Source organism: Notothenia rossii (assembly GCF_949606895.1).
Source record: "Notothenia rossii genome assembly, chromosome: 9".
NCBI classification, from domain to species: Eukaryota; Metazoa; Chordata; class Actinopteri; order Perciformes; family Nototheniidae; genus Notothenia; species Notothenia rossii.
Genome location: NC_136907.1, coordinates 17,139,585 through 17,160,220, shown reverse-complemented (window position 1 = coordinate 17,160,220; position 20,636 = coordinate 17,139,585). Strand labels below are relative to the sequence as shown.

Here is a 20,636-nt window from a genome sequence, read left to right as displayed (position 1 = left end):
GTTTTGTATCGTGTCCACCCTCTGTAATGTCTTACATCTTTCAGAAAAGACTTGATAAGAAATATTTATTGGACTCCATCAAAGCACAAACTTCTGTTGTGTCTAATCAGCTGATGCGGGTCGTTATGTGACACAGCAGTTTGTTATGTGTGTTTTTAAACTTTCGAGTAATGTGTTTATTGTTTTTATCGTGGTCTTAAACTTTATTATGGGATTTTATTTTGTATTTTACAGCATCGCCAGTCTGAAAACAAATGTCCCTTAGGGGGCCATAAAGTGTGCAATTGAACTGAAAGAAGGGCACACAAACATGTGATGCATCTCAAACAGCGCAGGGGTTTGTGGTGTTATGTGTCCGCAGCATCTCCACTAGAATATTTAATATTGAAAGGGTGTTGTGATTCACCTTGACCTGTAGGTGCCCTCGTCCTTCTGGCTGCAAATGTGTTTTCTGCTTTACATATCCATTTTTCCATTTTGCAATAAAGAAATAAACACATATTTTGAAACATATCATCATATTAATACACTGATAAGATGAAACATTTTGCAACTGTAATGAACAGTATTTGTCAAAGAGAAAATCATTTTTTTCTTTACAATATCACAATGTAAAAAACATAGAAATAGAATGAGAGTAGAAGATACATTCCCATTCATATCATATCATCATGTATCATCATTTATCATATAATCAATGCGCTCCACTATTTTCAACGGCTAGTCACCTCCTTTTTCATAAGAGCTTTTTTATTGAAAACCTCTGGCTGTATCTGTAAATGAGCTTAATAAAAGCATAGACTTGAGCAAGAAAACCGACATTGATCCAAAATACCAGAAAGTGGATGCAGGAAGAATTGCCCCTGTCGTTATGAGTATCATTATGTGTGATCATTTGTATATTGATTATTAGAGTATGTATGACCCAACTCCTACAGTCCATTTACTCTCATTTTTACAACTTTCTCTCGCAGTCCTTTTGAGGAAACTGAAGCTGGCCTAGATGTCAAACTTTAAGATGTGTTTGAAAGCTCAGGAAAAAAGCTAGTAAGTGGACTCGTAAGTAAACGTTTTCTTGTTACACATAGAGCTACCAATTGGACAAGAATGAATTCAGTATGTTTCTGAAATTATAATCTGCAAAATAATGAGAAGTGTCAAATAAGTGCTGTAAAACAATATTTGTCTAAAACATCATGGAACATCATTTAGCAAAAACAAAAATTCCCCTAGAAATCACCATTATTATAATATGTAGCTATATCTTCTTTGCAACACTGCTAACCATAGGAGATAAGGTCCTGTCAGTGTTTACATCATTCTGCAAGGACGCACCAACATCCTTCGGCTAGCTAGCCGGAGGCTAAGGGCCCTCACAGATGAAAGATCTCTCTTGTTAAATTAAACACGAAATGAGAATCTGCCAGTCACTGTCTTAATGTGTGGCCTGGCCTCCTGGCGTTGGCCTACACACAGCTCAGCACACTTTGTTCATTTGTCCACACACAAACACACACACAGAGCCTTGGGGGTGTGGATTGAATGGTCCATTTAGAAATTCATCAGGAGGGAGAAAGTCTAAGAGGAAGCCATTATTCGACCAGCATATTAAAAAGCTTAAAGAGACAGAGTGTCCCTTTTGGCAGCTTTAGTCAGATCAGACTGTTTCAATGTACTTGTATTACAAAAAGACTCAATATGCCAAACATTAAATATAATCTATTCACATCCAAGCTACTTTCAAGCCCTATCTCCACTTTTTCATGTTTCCTTCTTTCAGAACTTCACATTTAAAGGGCACAAAAGTACTGTCGGGCACTGAAGAGTCCTGCTGAGCGACCTGCAGCTGCTTCCAGTCGCTTACTTTTTGGAAGTTAAGTTCATTTTCTTTATATGTCTTGCAGGTAAAGTGGAGAGTGCTTTTTAAATTATAACCTGAGCCACTTAATGAAATGAATCACAAGCTTGTAATAAAAGGTTTAAACATGAAAAAGTGAGAAGAAACAAAAGGGAAGAATACAAAACAGGAGGAAATGAACATGACGTACAGAATTGTGAGGGACTGACTTGATATACATACTGTATAAAGTTAGTATTGCATTAAGACAGACTTGTTGTGTCCAATAGGGAATAACAAATGATAACTTGTAGACCGTGCCACATTTTGACTTTCATTGGTTGTTTGGGTTGCAAGAATTGAAGATCTATTCTACATCTTTAAACGTAATGAAACTAAAGGAAGAAGTCAGCTTAATGCCTGAAATGTGCAGCGCTCGGGTTCAGTAAAGCACCATCTGCTCACCATCACGTTTTAAGATGAGGCATTTGGAGCAAGGTGACATCTCACAAGCCTTTCAGACGCATCAGCGACATTCAGACTTGTTTCTAGGTCGAGGTAAAATATTCATTTCCACCGACTGTTTAATTTTGAATGACTGCAAAGGTTTCTTAATGAACGCATGGATAGGCACATGGAGACACACACACAAACACAGAAACATTGACATGATCATTCCTCATGGCAGGAGTCTGGTTTCATGAAGATATGGGATTGTTAAAGATGTGAAATGTCTCAGACCTGCATGAGAGCATTTGAATGATTAACGTTTGAAATAGGTTTCATCATGATTGAGTTTCCTTTCAATATTTCTAAATGAATCGTAATGTGTGAGAGACTATTCAAGAGGCTAACATGAGTATATGAGTAGACTTTAGATTTAAGTTGGTATTCTGCATTTAAACAAGAGAAATACCTTATCTATGTTTTTCTAACAGCTCAAAGTTACTTTGTGTTAAGTTGTTGACCAAACAATACACCAAAAAAAAAGAAATGTTATCTCACTATTCTTTAAAATCGTTTAATGATTATATTGTACTATGCTTAGACAATAATAACCGAATGTAAAGCCTCACCCCACTTTTCTTTGCCACAGCCAAAACGTATTCATCTGGCAGTTTTCTCACTTCAAAAATTGAAGTACTTGGCTAAAAAACAACTTATTTTAATTTGACTATACAGTAAACACGAGATGTGGTGAACTAAAATGTGAGGCTCCTATCAAAGTATGATTAGACACATCTAGACTAAATTGGAACAAATGTTGACCCTGAGCCTGGGGGAGTAAGTCTGGCTTTTGGGAGAAAATGATAAGTGCGTGATTATGTGACAATTTCTATAACTTCTAACACAGACAACACAAAAGCCTTTTCTTCCTCTGTGTGAAAAAGTACAAAACATCTGGCTCTGCTCTAAAGAGAACAAACAAACTGCCAGGCTGTGGATAATGGTGATATGTGTTGGCAATATCATGTATGGATCCTAGAGAACATAATGTTCCCCTGCGGTGATGTTGACTAATGTTTCCGGTTTCTTTTGTGGAAAGAATCTTTTACTATTTTCAATGTTTGACTAGGGTGTATTTTCAACTTATCTTTTCATAAACTGATCCAAGCAATCAGCACACTTATTTATTTTGTTAACAGTGTTAGTTAAAACATACATGATATGCTAATCTTATGCTAAAGAAAAATGTTAACAAACAGAAAACAAAATGTTTAAATATTTTGTTATTAGTATTTTTCTGTCACAATGATGATGGCATAAACGTACCACCACCTACAATTTGTGTACCTCTATGTTCTTGCATTGATTTATAACAAATGCAAGACAAATGTCATACAAATGTTAGCATGCATACAGTCCTCTTTAAAGGTGGGGCAGGTCATTTTGGAGAAATCAGCTCGAGTGCGCTAGAATTTGAAAATACACAGCCGGAACAAATCTGGTACTTCCTTACAGAGCCCCTCCTCCAACACACATGAACGTGCACATGACCAATGAGGGCACGAGATAAGTTTGTGCACAGATGGAAGGCTGACAGGCAGGTAGGCCATCCAGTTATTTCAGCCGGCCCAGCTAAAACGATTGGTCTTGCTTTTTACAGTACTACGGCTTCCACAGATGACATTTTTTGTCAAAGCACTTAAGATATTCATTCTTATCGGGATGTTAAGAGCATTCCATTCCGGTTTCTCAAACTTACCTGCTACACCTTTAAGTCATTTAAAGATGTCAAAACACTATGTTGTCAAAACTTAGATAAGAAGGTCTCAGACCATATTTAGTTATACAGTATCATTTTAAACTTTGAATAGATATGATTTAACTCAAATGGACCTAAATGAGACTAAAAGTATTGTAATGAAGCCGAGTCTATACAAATTGACATATAAATGATCTCTGCATACTGTTTCTCTTCGTCACAGTATCAGACTGCCTCCACCTGACCTCTGAGAGAAATTCAAGTGATTGTGGAACAGGTTTAGCTCTCCTTCCTGCTCTCTTTCCAGCTCTGTGCTCCAGCTACGTTTGCTGTCACAGTTACAAATGACACGCGCAGTTCCAGTACGACAGTCAGTCCCCACTCAGCATGCTTCCACTCTGCAAGTTGCTGAGCATTTAAAAATATTACAAAGTAAGTCGGAATGAGCAGAAAAAAAACCCATCTGCGAACATTGAACACCACCTGCTGAAACCGTAATGTATGCAGTTCACTCTTTGAACTAAAATACTTTGCATATGAAGCATTCTATTGAGCAACTGACATCTATGTATTTTTAGAAAATATTCCTCCAATCATGAGAAGAACTCTGGGTGGAAGAGTAATGTGTTTTGTCAGCTTGGTTAACCTGCTAATGTTTAAAATTAGAAGCTAAGATTTGCCCTCAATCATTCTGTGAAGCAGGTGTCACTTTTTCCCTACATGGTGCATGCCTCAATTTGGAACAAACCTCTCTAGCTTTTACTCTGAGCGCTGCCTCCAACTCATGCTCCTCTTCAGTTAAATCTCTGCTATCATCCTGTGGCTGCGACCTATCTGCCTGCACTCAGGTTTCAAACGGCCTCTTTCTCAGACACATGTCTATGTAGCAGGAAATAGAGCCACCAAGGGGATCGCCTTCGCCCAAAATGTTTTCTGAGACACTTTGCGTGCGGCAGCGATTCGTTCGTCTACTTTTCATTTATTCTTGTTCCTGTGTGGTTGGGGAAGATATGGAAGAGACCAGAGGTGTCAATCTTTCTGTCAGACAGGCATCAGGATCAGAAGCTCTAACCCTAGTTATCTCCCAGACACTCCAGGTGAAGAGGATAAACATCCTTTCAGCGTTTTCCTCCTTTTATTATTTTTTTTTATGACAAGTTATGTGAGAAATCTCAGGACGCTCTGGAGTGGTGTTTCCCAAAGAGAATTGATATAGCACAGTAGCCCGGAAAGATAAAGTTATGAACCATCATTCACTGCAGTGTAAAAGGCTCATAAGCATTGCCCCTTGGAAAGGAGACGGTGTTGACATCTCACCGGTTAAAAGCTGACAGGCCTTATCAGCCAAGATCCAGGCAGCTCTCAATTAAAAGGATTTTGTTCAGAAAATGTTGAACTAATTACAAATGGTTAAGACCCAATTAATGATGACTGTGAGCAGTTGGAACTAAAGGGAATATCCACACGAGTCATTTCCAGCAATTCAATTTCCAAAACTGGCTATAAGGTTTATAATAGGACCAAACCAGTGTTTTACCTCTGTCACTTATCATCAATTGACCAGATAATATGAATTGTGAAATGTGTCCCTTGTAATGAGTTATTTTTCAACAAATTGCAGTTTCCTTTAAGCGTCTTTTAGTCCTTTGAGCCATCGTTTTACATCCTACATTTTGCTGATGTCTTTCCTTTTTAACATTGTTCCAGGCAACCATGGGTTTTTGCTCATTGCTGATATGAAAATCAATTAGCAGGCGCTTAAAATGTGTCCAAAGAGATTGATTGTAAAAACATAGACAGGCAATATGCAATAAATACCATTACACGACCAAAAACTACGGTTAGTTTGTTTGTCTGTTATCGGTCCTCTGTCACAATTGTCCTACATTTATAAACTAAATCTATTCCTGCAGCAGCTAGACAGCCGGTGATGTTGTGCTCTAGTGAGTATTTCCGCAGCAGGATGGTGTATTTGGAATTGAATCCAAATGAAATATAGTTAACATAATCATGAGTGACACTATCCTTCATTAGCATGTACATTGCCATGATTATAGTAATGAGGGATAAAGTCACTCAGTGTTACGGTGCGGCTCATTGGCGTTTTAATACTTTTTGGACATCAATGGTGGTCTAAGGCAGAGAGGAGTAAGCTATACAGGCGCTTGGATATACAAACAATATTTGTTATTAGATCAATTCATTAGTGGTTTCGGTCTTTTCATGGGATTTTCTGACAAATAAGGAAAATATTGATTTCACAACCCTTTAAGAAAGTTTCAAGTGTCTGCCAATTTCTACTGTGTGTACCATATCAAAGAATAATGGAAACCAATGGCTACCTGGAATGGCAAACAAAACACCTTTAAACGTTAAATGGTTAGCTGTGAAGTAAAGCATTTCTGATTGTAGTAATGAAGATACAATGTGCAAAACTAAACTAATTAAAGTTCTTTCATTTAAACAGTATGCAGGGCATTTGTTGAGAATCAATAACTACATTTGAGAGAAAAAGGAAGAGAAGTATAGCAATTTTTAAACACAATACAACTCTAACATAACGCAGAAGCCAGAAGCAATCAAGCAGTGCAAGTAATGTGAGAAACAACAAGGGCATCATTAAAGCAATTAAAATATGCCACAAAAAACATATGGTAGCAGTGATAGAGGAATGAATGTCATGGCTGTTCAGTTAAAAAAACGGAATGTTTCATATTATGTTCTTGTAAGAGAGATAAAACAACGAGTCAGCCTCCAAGAAAAGACACAGCAAATACAGAAACAACACAAGGCAGGTTATGGGGGTTTAGCAAGACCAAATATCCTTATCAGGCTTGGCTTCTACTGCTTTACCTCAGAAGTAATGACTATCTGAGACTCTCTCTTTGCCACTTTGTGTCTCTGGAGCAGAGACAGGGCTTCAGGCTGTGAGGTAGTAATAAGACCCCATTTCGAAAGCAGTGAGAGGAAGAGTAAGAGGCTCCTCCTTTCTGTGTCATACTCTACTAACCCCCCCTCTCTCTCTTTACCTTTCTTCCTCAACACTGATATTGACTTTTGGCTTTTTCTCTGACAAGTGCCTGTGACCAGATAGGCAGCCCAAGGGTGTTAAAAACCCACATCCTGCTTGTCAGGTGGGGTGGAAAGACACACAAACAGCAAGCGACTTGTTAAATCCAGAAATCCCCCCGCCGGCTGTACGATATGGCTTCAAGAGCAAAGAAAGTATCAGGATGATCTGCAGTGCCAGAACAGGGCGGTCTGCCTGGCTAACAGGACTGCGGGTTGCTAATTATAGAGCGGTGGCAAAGTGTTTGAAAACAACATGAAGGATGTCTGTATTTGTGACAAATCGAAAAACACCCTTTTAAGCATAAATGGCTTTTCAGAGGCACAATGATGTTTGTAATCATCATCAATCAAGATAGCGCCAACTATAGTCAGGTGAATGAGAAACCCACACTTAGTCTCTACAGATTCAAAGTTATAAATATGTATTTTTTTTGCCAATACTATTTAGACTTTGTTGCAAGATAGTTATATATTAAGGTTCACGGAGGGGTTTGTTTGGTGTTGAGTTTGCTACTTTGACAGGCTGTAACACTCCGCGCTGGTGGTTGTCATGTGTGTCCTACTTCAGCGCAAGTTTCAAATCAAATCATAAATCCAACTTTTTTAAAGTCAAAATATCAGGAAAGCTGGTTTCAAGGGATAAAGCCAAATTAGTAAATCCAAGGGGAACTTTAAAAGAAGGCTTCAAAACCTTTACTTGTTCTATAATTGGGCAGAACTTTCTCAGTTTGCGGTGAAAGAACAGGGTCATGTCTCTGTTTTGTGATATGAGGTTTCCTACCAAATCTAACAGAGTGGAACGGTGTATCTTAAATAGGTGTTGTAAGTGTTATGTTGCTCAAAGATCTGATCATTTCAGACAAAATTAAAAGTGGCAAATAAAGCCAAACAGTCATATACTGTACCACCAAGATGTATTTGGCAGTGAAAATATGACCGTCCTTTTTAAGATACTGTTTAAAATATCAAGTTAAACACATGGCACAAGTTCATGTTTGACCTTGGGAGCAGTATGAGAAAATAATAAGCGCCTTGAATTCTTAGCGCTTTGGAACACTTTCTACAGAGAACTTCAAAACAAACTTTCGAAATATAATTGTCCTGTATTCACTGCATCTCGAAGCTATTTCCTCTCATCATTTTGCCTTTGCAACCAACCATTATCTTAACAAAAGAAGCTGATCGTGTTGATTACTCAACCTCACAGTCGCACTGATATGTATTCATTAAACAGGAGGCATAAGACATGTTGAAATGATTGCAGTAACATTTGTGTTGAGTCACACCACCTTTCCAGATGTGACATCACAACTGAAAGCAAAATCACTTCTATAAAGTTCAAATAAGTACAGTGGGGGATAGGCAGATGGCAGACAGACTTTGCTGCCGAAAAAAACAATCTTTTCTGGTGACCTTTCTGTAACCTCCAGCTCGTTTCTCCCTCTCGACCGACTCTTTCGTCAGTTTCCTCCATTCAGGCAGAGGATGCAGCGAGCACTCTTTGCTCAGAGCTGCGCTGCTGATGCTCTGAGCTCAGCTGCTGTGTTCATATGGGATGCGGTGGTAAAGGTCATTTCTAGAAGTTCAACATTAGTGATCGGAATTTCAAGTGAACCGTGTTGCCCACATTTTGTGACTCTGCTCTCTGCAGGGAGTACAAAGCACTCCTCGGGTTATCTGACGGGCACGGCCATATGTCTCTGCATTAAAAAGGATACAGAATGTAATGGTGCGAGTAACTGGTGCCCCTGAGTTTCAGTCTCATTTATATTAAGTGCTCCTCATTGTCTCCTCCTCAGATGCCTCATGTTAATCATGTAATACTTCCCTGGCCATGAGTGTGTGTGAGTGCCAGTGTGGACCAGCTTAACCCACGAGTAAGAGTTTCATCAGTTCAATTTAAAACTAATCTTGTGATCAGGATGTGAGCGTATGGCGAAAGCGCCAGCTCAGAAGAGTGCGACTCAACATCTGTAATGCGTTTTTTCCTTTGTTTTGGAGTATGGCTCGTTATACTTCTTTGGAACACTTGCAAAGCTAAACAAATCAAAGTCACAACGCGTAAAGAAGGAAAGAAAGGGGAGGAAGTGGGTTTGGTTTACGCGAGGGGGTGGCTTTGTTGTGTGGAAATAAATCCTGCTCCTGATTAGACAAGCTCTGCATGGGGTTCAGGCGCTGTGATGCCAGGCATTTCAACTGTTCATGAGAGGGGCATTATAATTGAAAAATGTAATTTATTCTTCTTCAATCTTATATGGACTTGTCATCCATGGCCCTTTATATGTGGATTGCATAAAGGATGCAAAATCTACCTTGAATTTATATTTTTTGTCTATAGCGTACTCTGTGTATAGAAGAAAAAAGAAAAAACCGTTGAAGCATAAATGTTTGAAATTCCAAATATCTACCATGGTAAATATGCATGTGTTCTGAATATTTCTAGCCTTAGTTACATTTCATATGTTTAGTAGCAAGCCCTGTACGCTTTGCCATCTGGCCTGTATGTTCACAGAGAAGATTGGCATCAAACTTGGGCAAGAAAGGATTTTTCTTCTCCGGCCACTACTTGCTATGAAACGCAGAACAGGAGTAAGAATGATCAAAATGCTACTCTGTCCCACAGCCTATTTATTCTCCTTAACCTTAACAGTGACCTAAATGCTAGACATTTGCCAAACTTCAGGAACATATTTTAAAATACGAAACAACTTAAAAACAGTCCCGAGTACTGCAGAAAGAAAGAAGAAGCATGTGGGAAGTCAAGTGGGCATAGAGAGTATGCTTTTTCCAGTACAACTTGTTTTTCTATGGTAGAAAGCCCTCAATCACCTAAAATGTCCTGGAGCCTGACACTGAGTCTGACCTCTGACCTTTCACTAGCTGGGATGAATACATTAACACACTCATCATGTTATTACATTGATTTCAAAACAAACCAGGGGATACTGTTAATTTGTATGTGCATACATTATTTTTCAACTCCGACAAAAAAGTCTAGAAACTCGAAATCCAATCATCCAATCTGAACACCAAATTGAGTACTGACAAAGTTAACAGTTTCTTATCTAGAGAAAGCTCACGTCAGATTGTATTTAGCCAGTCACTCTGTCAAAACAATTACTTGCTTATGTTAATATGTCTAAATCTAGCCAGAAGGCCTAGCTAAATAGACATGCAAGATCTGTGGAAGCGTGTAGAACCTCGGAAGATCCGACCTTTACTGCTATTCTTGAAATATGTAGCTTTATCCAACCAACATGCATGACACACTGCACACATGCATCAATTCACGTATGCTGCAAGTCGTTTCTAGCTCTTTAAATGCTAAGCGAGGGGAAGTAAAAAAAATTAAAGTGTAGGTTTTCTTGTGTGTATTTATCTGTGTGTGTGTGTGTGTGTGTGTGTGTGTGTGTGTGTGTGTGTGTGTGTGTGTGTGTGTGTGTGTGTGTGTGTGTGTGTGTGTGTGTGTGTGTGTGTGTGTGTGTGTGTGTGTGTGTGTGTGTGTGTGTGTGTGTGTGTGTGTGTGTGTGTGTGTGTGTGTGTGTGTGTGCATACTCCAATGTGGCTCTTGTGTGTCTTCAGCGTCAATCTTTAAGTGTGTGAGTCATCCCACTATTAGGCTGTCTCTGAAGCACAACACGCGGCCATAATCTGCTGGACACCGCGTTGTAATGGCTCTCTGTGAGACAGCTAATAAGTTACACACCAGATTGCGGACTGTAATAAGCCCGACTGAGTCACTTTTCTGGGCCACATCATTATTTTATCAACCCGCTGACTGTGACCCCAGGGTGGGCTGCAGAATTGATGGGACAGGGTTCGGGACATGATGTGACTAAAAAGAAAAAAACCTGCAGAAGTCACAAACCTGGAAAATGGACTTAATGTAGTTCCAATATTGGGTTATGTGCTAATGTAAGGCTCTTATCCATTGTTTAATCATCCTTTAATTGAAGTTGAGTAACCTCAGTGGTGATTAGCAGTGGATTCTTTGCTCTGAAAAAAATAATAAATCAAACTGTTGATTTACTCCATGAACACAGCTGTCACTTTTTCCTCCGGTGATCATTTGTCACATGTGATGGCTTGCCGGTTTATTTCCGCTGCAATGAATGACCAGGTAAACCCCTTGAGGTTTTATGTTGGTGCAAACTGCAGGTCCAACTGAGAACAGCTGCCATTAATATTCTCATTCAGGAGCAAGGGCAAGACATTGATCCAGAGCTCTCCCTTTGCTCGGATGTGTGTCTGCTATGTGCTGTGTGTGCCTGAGTTGAGAGTTAAAGGGGTTGCTGGCTCTCACAAAAGCTGAAAGCTAGGAATTACAAGCAGTTGTTCGCAGATAGCACACTGTTGAATGGCCCTAATTGTGTTGCTGGATGTTAGCCACATATCTGGTTCCAGGTGGAGAGGTAATTCAACAAACCAAGGAACGATAGGCTGGGCTGGCCGGGGAGGTGAGGAGTGGAGTATGGCAGCAAGAGGCTGGAGCGTTTTCAGCACCATGGAGAGCCCCGGCGCAATATGCGCTGTATCACGGCAGCGTGCGCGGTGACCAATCCTCATTTCCCACTCTGCTGGCCGTCACGGAGGCTTTGCTGCTGCTGTGCCAGCTCTCTGGTGACACTGATAGGATTTTCCCAAGAGAGAGCGCTGAACCAGCTCATTTAACACAATCAGACAAGAAAATCTCGTCTTGTTTAGGAATTTCTTTACATTCCTGAGAGTTTCTGTTGAGTAGATGAGGGGGTGTATGCTTTATAACACACTGATCGTTAAAAGATTAAGTCTTGCCAGCCAAAAGAGGCAGGAGGACCGGGTGAGGAGGGGGGTTGTTGGGACCTGGATTTCATGCCGAGAGCCCGGCGAGGGATGTGCGTGTCTCACTATGTTATCATCTCAGCCCCTCTGCTGCTTGAGCAACCCTGGCACATCCGGGCAGAGGACTCCTAAGCTATTCATCAAACACTATCCTGTTGTTTCCGAGCAGGTATAGCCCCTGCACGGCTTTATGAGGCTACCAAAAGCTGGCATCTGGTCATATTGAATGATTAATCACATCCCGTGTTGCGCCACACAATAGGCAGTGTAGTTAAACACTGTCACAGACTGTCATTGACATCGCCCTGCGCTATGAGGCTGCACCTCACACATATCTTTCTGCCTGTAAATTGTGGGGCTCGCTTTCTATTGTTGATGCATTTTTCCTCAGCTACTTACAAACTAATTCAACATTAAAGCACACAACTGCCACCCTCTTTACAGTTTCCATTCACTCAGTCCCAATGCATATAGTGACGGATACAGCGTTGCGCACACGGAACAACCAAACTTGTCAAATACATTAAAACGTATTTAAAGGACCGTGGAGCCCCTATCCCGCATTAGGCAATACAGCCTGCACCTTACCTGTGGTATTCCAAAGCAAGAGGGCAGAAAGGAAAGGAAATTCGTGCAAATATGCCAGAGATCTCCCTCGCAGTGACGAGAGACAACTGCGCACTTTTAGTTCCACTCCTTTCTCGGCAGGGTTTAAAGGCTTCAGATTAATTACGGGCTGGTGTATCAGAAGCAGCTGTGTTTGAAGCGACGGGTAGCGTGTCCCAACTCTCAGCAACGGCTCGCCATCCTTCAGCTCCTCCGGCTGCTTTTCCTCTCAGCGCTGCTCTCCTGCTCTGCCCTATTTCAACTCCCCTCACTCCGCTCCGCTCCTGACGTCAGCTGCTGCGCGCCAAATGCGGTGAGGCTGCATCTGCGGATTCATCACACAAGAAAGCGACACCTGTATGTGCATGCATGCGCGGTTGTGTGTGTAACTATGTGTGTGTAAAGGACCACAGAATAGCAGACAAAAATGTTTGCAGTGTTTCTTTTTCTTAATTTCAGGGTTGGTAACATATGATTTCCGGATTTGTCTGAAATGTGGATTTGAGAACATACTTTGGTTGGGGTCAAATTATGAATGACATTGAGTTGATTTGCGAGGTTGCAGTTAAGGGAATGAATGATGTATGTGTCTGTGCATGCATTATGTAATAAGAAAAGAAAAATGAAAGGAAAATAAATATTTGTAAATGCAAATCAGTTTGTTACAATAATTAAATTAAGTCACTCATAATATCTGCTGAATAAAATACTATGTTAGATACTGATGGAAAGGAACACATATTGTTTTTTTGCCACATTTAGCAGTTATCATGGTTTTGAATGAAAGTGTGTCACTACTACACTTATTTGTCACTACTAAGATGTAAGTCTTTACAAACTGTTTTGTATGCAATACAATTGTGCTAATTATTGTTCACATTTCACAATGTTCACATTTACATTGGCTATGTGTTAGACAAAAGACAAGAATCGAGGAAAGAATCACAGAGTGGTGACATGATGTGGTTGTCAAATGTTGTCAAAAGTATCATATGCATATTTTATTTGTTTTTCAAAGATTGTTTTCCGCTCAGACCCTGTAAAGCTTTATGAAAGGACTGTCGGCTGTATGACAAACTCTATAAAGCATCACTAATCAACAAGGCAGCAATGATGTTCACAGAGGAATTAGACAGAGGACCGGCAGGTGTGTCCGAAACACTTTCACAGATGAGCAAGTTTACAGCGGCTTACCTGCTTATATTTAGGTTCAAATCTTTAAAGACACACACACAGTACTACAGTACTACAGTACATATCTCTCTCTCTCTCTCTCTCTCTCTCTCTCTCTCTCTCTCTCTCTCTCTCTCTCTACCCCTTTGTGTTAAATTAGGAGAGAGAAGAGCACATGGCACAATTAGGCCTACATACTGTATCCCGAAAAGATGGTGGTGTCCCCATCAAAATTGCATGTGTCAATAAAATATTCATGCTCGATGTAACATTTATCAAGAAAGTGAAAAAAAGAGAGAGAATAACAGGGAGGAAGAAAATAGTACAGAAAGGAAGTGTCATGCATTTGCTATACGTGAGTCCTTCAAATGATTTAGGATTAGACAGAAAAAGTAAAGAGGATAAGAAAGAAAGAAAGAAGAATAATAGGAAAAAAAAGTAGATATTATATGTAAAACAGCACAAGCTGCATCAAGAGGTTTTGTCTGATGAGATGAGGAATGGCCTCGCACAATGCTGCAACAATTTGTAGTTGGAAAACTGTCTCTTCAATTTGATTAATGGTCATGAATTATTGATATGAACCACCCCGGTTACACAGGCTCTTCCTCGTCTTTTAAGGCATTTTTTTACTTCATTGGAAAAAATGACAAATCTGAACATGGATTTAGTTGAAAGAGGGGTGAATTAAAAGGGTGGGGGGTGAAGACATGTAGATGTTTACAGTCTGGTTTGACACTTTAAAAGCGCTCAAAAAGTAAAGGGTTTAAACATTTGTATAATTGAACGATTGGCTGTATTGTGTATGAGGTTCAAATGCAGTCTTTATTAAAGCATGGACAGTTTAATGGAAGTGGAATAATGATAACTTTTTACAAGATAATAAACATTTGTTGCCAAACATGTTCAAATCCTCATACAGAAACAGAAACTGTTACAGGGTCAGATATAACATACATTCTGTCCATGATCGCATGAGGTTTACACAAAACATATTTGCAAAATGCAGAAATTCTGTTCTGTAGAAAAAGATAACCTGTTGCTTTACTCTTATTATTATCACATAACTTCTCAAAACTCTCAAAAATCTTGTGCCAAAAAAAGACATGCATGTCTCGACAGTTGGATTTTTATATAAATACCCAGTAACAACAGGATCCTTCTTCAAAAACAACACATTTGTACTACCTCTGCTGACATGTAATCTTTTTCAACAATTTCAACCAAAATGTGTTTCAGAGCACTCAGACAGTTGTTCTGTAGCTTTCTCTGAGGGCTTTAAAGTAGAATTGCCGTAACTTTTCAGTGGTCTTTATTGTTTGCAATATCAACAACAGTCAAAATCAACAGAACCTGAAAATTTTTCTTTGCATATTTTCCTTGTGATAGCAGCTTTATCAACACAATCACTCAGCTCACATCAGTGCATTTCCCCAAGATGCAATAAAGCAACAAACATCCTGAATAATCTCAATATTCTGAAAAGATGGCTTGTTGCTATATCACTGTGATGTAGAGTACCATAGTGGATACAGCACAGCTGTCTGAAAGTGTTTTCCTCCATCTTGAAGTTTGCTTTCCCGATCAACACACACATCTTAAAACTTAACCGAACACCTATTTACCATCACATTTTAGACGTGCAACCATTAATACACACACAGACACTCACAAGGTGCTCACACACAAACACACACCCACACACACACCCACACACACACACACACACACACACACACACACACACACACACACACACACACACACACACACACACACACACACACACACACACACACACACACACACACACACACACACACACACACACACACACACTCAGGGCCCTGGCAGTGGATATTTTCTGATTCAAATTATTGACAAACACATATCAGATCTATTCATAAAACCAACAGCTCTCTTCGCAACGCAGAAACAAACTCAGACCGCTGTAGGCGTACCCTGAGTGGCAAATCAATCACGCCTAAATGGTGCAAATATGAATCGATCCTCCAGGGGCTCATATAGACGACATCCCTTGCATGGCATTACAAGAGGAACATCAAGCGCATTTCACCCACAGCTACACCCACGGCTGAACAAACTGAGACTAGCATGTCGGGACTGAGCAGCCACAGCAGTCATTATCTCTGCCATCATTTGCTCAGGAGTGTTTGTACTTGCAGTCATACTTCAGGAACATAATATCCTCTCCCCTCAACCTTAAAGGCACTCAGGCATGTGTCAGCACTAAAAGGTCTCTCTCACGTAGCTGCTCCCCCAGAGACAGACACACCATGCAAGAGATAGAGCCATAACTTTTCTTTATGTCCTTTTTACTCCAGCTCACCACTGCAAGTATACTGGTGTGATTCACATGTCTGCATCATATACAGTAGAAGGGATACTCATTTATTCTAAACTATTTTTAATCGTTGTGTAGGATCGTTGTTCAAAAGCGTGTGCAGATATTGGCAACTATTTTTAGAAAATATACAAGAATCTACTCAGTACTGATATGATTTGACAACACTATTGCCAGAAAATAACATTAATACTGGACATACGTAAAAGTATGGTATGGGTAAGCCAACTAAACATCATTATTATCCCTTTGCTGTTGTTATGATCTAGGGCCATTAAAAAAGCCACCAAAAAGTCTGATTAAAAGGATATAAAAATCATTCAAATTCATCCCTCTATTATTTGAAAGGTTTTTTATTTAATGACCAAAACACACAGATAGAGGTTACGAGTTAATTGAAACAATCTAAAAAGAAAACACAGTCCAACCGCATTTTATTTTGTTTTTCCTCTGCTATTTTTTCAGCTGTAAAGCATTTTATCACACCAATAAATGTCATGTAAATGTATCACTATTATAATTCTTAATAGCCCATCATATAACTTAACCAGCACTGCACCCAAACAACACTTAATCATTGCAGATGCAGTATAAGCACAGGTTTAGTGCTGGATTTAAGGAGAATGAATGAGTCTCTTTTCTTTTCTTCTTTCTTGTTGAATCACAAACTTTCCGACCAAAAAGACAAGGTCAGAAAGTTGACTTGAGGTAGAGCGTGATAGAAAGAGCAGCTCTGTAGCAATCAAAGTATACATTTGCTGACCTTGAATGCTTCGAACATATTTCTGCCATTCTTTAGGAGGCCTGAATCCCATTGGACAGTCATTGAGAAGGTCAGCACAATTGGGGTGAAAGGTCAATTCAGCTTTTACTTAACTAAACTTTTGCACATGCTACATTGATTTTGAAAAATCTATATAACGTGTGCTGCTATGGCTCACGATGCACCTGCAGGAGAAAGCACAGCGAGTCCCTCCTTAAGAAATAATGGCACAAATGTTCTAACTTGAAATATATTTCTTATTGTCACACAAACAAGCAGCTGCTAAACAACTGTGTGCACTAACATGCTCTATGACAATGAATGCCACGACTCCAACTATGCTTTCTGCATACAAATTGGGGATTCCTTTTCACAAAAACACAACTAACCAGTAACTTCCTCTGTACTTTGCAGAAGAGTGTGGTCAAAGAAAGCTGTACTGTATGAGCTGCAGTGCTGTTGTTTATTGAAACGACCTGCCACTAGAGAGAGAAAGGGGGGGGGGGGGAGGGGGGGGGGGGGGGTGGAGTGCAGACAAAGTGTTGAGCTGGCTTCTCTTTGTAGCCTCCAGCCATTAGGCTTCTCATGGACATATGAGGGCTTTTGATTTGGTATGCAGCCTCTTTCTGTACCTCTTTCCCTCTCTCTCTCTCTCTCTCTCTCTCTCTCTCTCTCTCTCTCTCTTTCACTCTGCACACAGACAGAAATACATGCATGCACCCTCATACACAGAAACATGCTCAGGTTACTGCCCAGAAATACATTTATCACTCTCGGCCCCAAGCCTGTGCACACAGACACACACACACACACACACACACACACACACACACACACACACACACACACACACACACACACACACACACACACACACACACACACACACACACACACACACACACACACACACACACACACACACACACACACACACACACACACACACACCTTATATAATAGTCTTTGTTTCCTCCTTCTGCCCGGCTCCAATTTGATGGCAGTACGGCCGCCAGGTTCCCCAGATGACCATTGAGATAGAGCTAACAGATGAAAGCAGCAGTAAGACGCTGGCGGTAATGGTGCTACAGCTCCGGCTTACAGCCCATATTTCTCTCTGATGGCTCTCCTGCCCTGCCTCCCTCTGACACCTGCAGGAGTGAGCTGCTCCGATGAGTTGTTTGCACTACAAAGCAGGGTAGCAGGAAACCGGAGCTTGGATAAAACATGCACACACAGTAAAAAGACTAGGTTTGGAGTAATAAGTGAATGCACTCTCAGTTTATGCAGTCTTTGTGAAGCAAGCAAGGGACTATGCATGTACTGCAGAGTGTGGCGGGGTGCAAACAAGGATAAATGCATGTTAAGAAAACTTAAAAAATAAAGTAATGCTACTGGTAGGCTGAATGCAAATTGTAAAACAGAAACAATCACAGTGAAGGAAAAAGTTGTGTTTTTCTGTTATGTTTCTAATGGGACTGCACAGATTACCCTCTAGATCAGTGATTCTCAAATGGGGGTACGCGGACCCCTGGGGGTACGTTGGGGTACTGCAAGGGGTACGTGAGATTTAAAAAATGAATTAAAAAAAGTTTAATTAAAAAAATACCATGCATGATTACAAAAATAATCCTAGTACAATAAGTTAAATAGAAAACACAAGTTTATATAAAATATTCCTAGAACCACCAAGGGGGTCCTCATATAAACATGTCAAATGTGTGTATTGTATCTTATAGTTTTTCACAATATATCATTTTGTTCATTGGTTTGTTAAACATATTACTTCAATTGAAAAACTCCTTGGAAAAATCTGTTTTATAAAAATGGTGTTGTATTATTTTTTTTCATGCATGAAGATGAAATAATCCTTTGTTTGTTGTAATGCATGCACGAAGGAGTTAATCAATCACACACTGAGGGAACATCACTATATTGTAATTATTTATGTAGGCTTTTTCGATCAAAAATGTTCGGGGTCGGCCAGGGTGTACTTGGCTGAGAAAACGTTTCAAAGGCGGTACATTACTGAAAAAAGTTTGAGAAGCACTGGTCTAGATGCTGTGAAAGTCATGAGTCTTGTCCATCTGCAGAAAGGAATGAATAGTAGGACATTGTAACAGAGAGTCTATGGAGGTGATCCGTGTATTCACCCAAACCACAAACGTTGGTCCACCCCTAACCAAGCCACATAATATGCTTAAAGACAATTTACTGTAACCCTAACCATAGCAGTGCTGGATTAGAATGTTGTGTACAATATATAATAATATTTAGAAAGCTCATATTTATTTTCAGGTTCATTTAATCAACATGCTGCTCCTGTTACATTGTACACTTTGATTGTTCACTTTATACTACTGACTTTCATTTTGATATCAATGATGCATTGTTTGGTATAACCTTGGTACAGCTTTGTTATGCGTACATTTGGTATTGCTAATTCCATATTATGTGTAATTATTTGCTGTGTGACAATGAGTTTTTTATCTTAAAAATATATCTGTTTTTCATGGCAAAATGGTTTGTACCGATCCAAATTGTTGTATTTTTTTTAGATTTTATTTTTTAAACCAAGGGGAGTCCCTGCTCCCCCAATAAAGACAATAATAAATGATGTTGGGAAGGCTCTAAAAACACAAGGTGCAGTCTCCCAACCCACCCCATGAAGGAAGCTGCCTGACGGACTCTCAGAGTGATGTGAGCCTGCAAGCCTGAGTCTGCACCTCAAACACATACGCCTCACACAGACAGCTGTGCAGTAACAAACCTCAAACACAGTCCTTATCTGAGGTGAGTTACGACCTCTCTGTCTCTCACTGTCACTGTGTGTTATATTGTGTCACTTCGGTTTCCCGTCGTTTCTATTTCTTAACATGTATTTTATTTTCAGTTTGTAAATGGCCACCTCCTCAGCCATGTTCATTTGCTGTATGACAAACAATAAATATATTTGCCCACTTTCTTGTGGAAAGACTGGTGTGAGCTGAAGTCTCTGTGTACTGAAAAGCTTTTTCAGCTCTTTCATTTCTTTACAGATGTAATTGTATCAGTATCCATAAACATCATCATCAGAACATTTAACAGCATTCAATTCTGTGGCAAAGAGAGAGTAGTCGCAGCTTTCAAAGCAATGTAAGCAAATTGAGCCCCGCACATTATCCTCTTTGGGTATGTTGGTGTGTACAGACCCATTAACCCATAAGAGCTGTAAAACCTCACATGTCATTGTAGCTCTTTTTCTGTCTGTCCAAAGCCAGCAAACAGACAACAACAACAGTAGTTATCAGGGAGTGTCGTTTTTTTCCTATACAATTGATTTTATTTTTAAGGTTTTATGGACATAAGTGTCTCCCTGATATCCGTTTCTTAAATTATACTGGTCATATTATCTGCCTAGAAAATGCACCAATGTTTTTTTTGCTTGATGCAAATGAAAGAAAAAAAAAATGCACTCAAGAATGCCCTGATTTGTTGCTGTTTCCGTTTAGCACACCTGCATTTCATTCTATTTTTGGATTGTTTACTAGAATATGATGAGGGAAAACGGTGACTCATTCCACCATCTTTTAGTGAAAAAGCAATAATAGTAGAATAGAATAGAATAGTTTAATGTCATTATACATGTACAATGAGATAAATGCTTCTCCCTTTCAAGGGTGCCATCAAAACAAAAACAAAACAACACAACATAAGACAACAAAATACACGCAGCATACATACTTAGGAATAAGGGATAAAGGAATAAAGAATAAAGTGCAGTAATTATTTCCAGGAGTATAAAAATAAAATC

At 39.7% G+C, this 20,636-nt stretch overlaps 1 protein-coding gene across 4 annotated transcripts in view; it reads right to left on the bottom strand.

The window, feature by feature from the left end:
• fstl4 (follistatin-like 4) overlaps positions 1–17,986 on the bottom strand; it is a 198,869-nt gene extending 180,883 nt beyond the window's left edge. For 3 of the 4 annotated variants that reach the window (XM_079651560.1, XM_079651563.1, XM_079651562.1), the window contains exon 1: positions 12,525–12,794. The gene's annotated coding sequence lies outside the window, so the exon portion shown is untranslated. Of the gene's footprint in view, positions 1–12,524; positions 12,795–17,794 lie in introns of those variants that run through there. The other variant, XM_079651561.1, reaches the window with a different exon arrangement.
• Between the last annotated feature and the right edge of the window lie 2,650 nt (positions 17,987–20,636).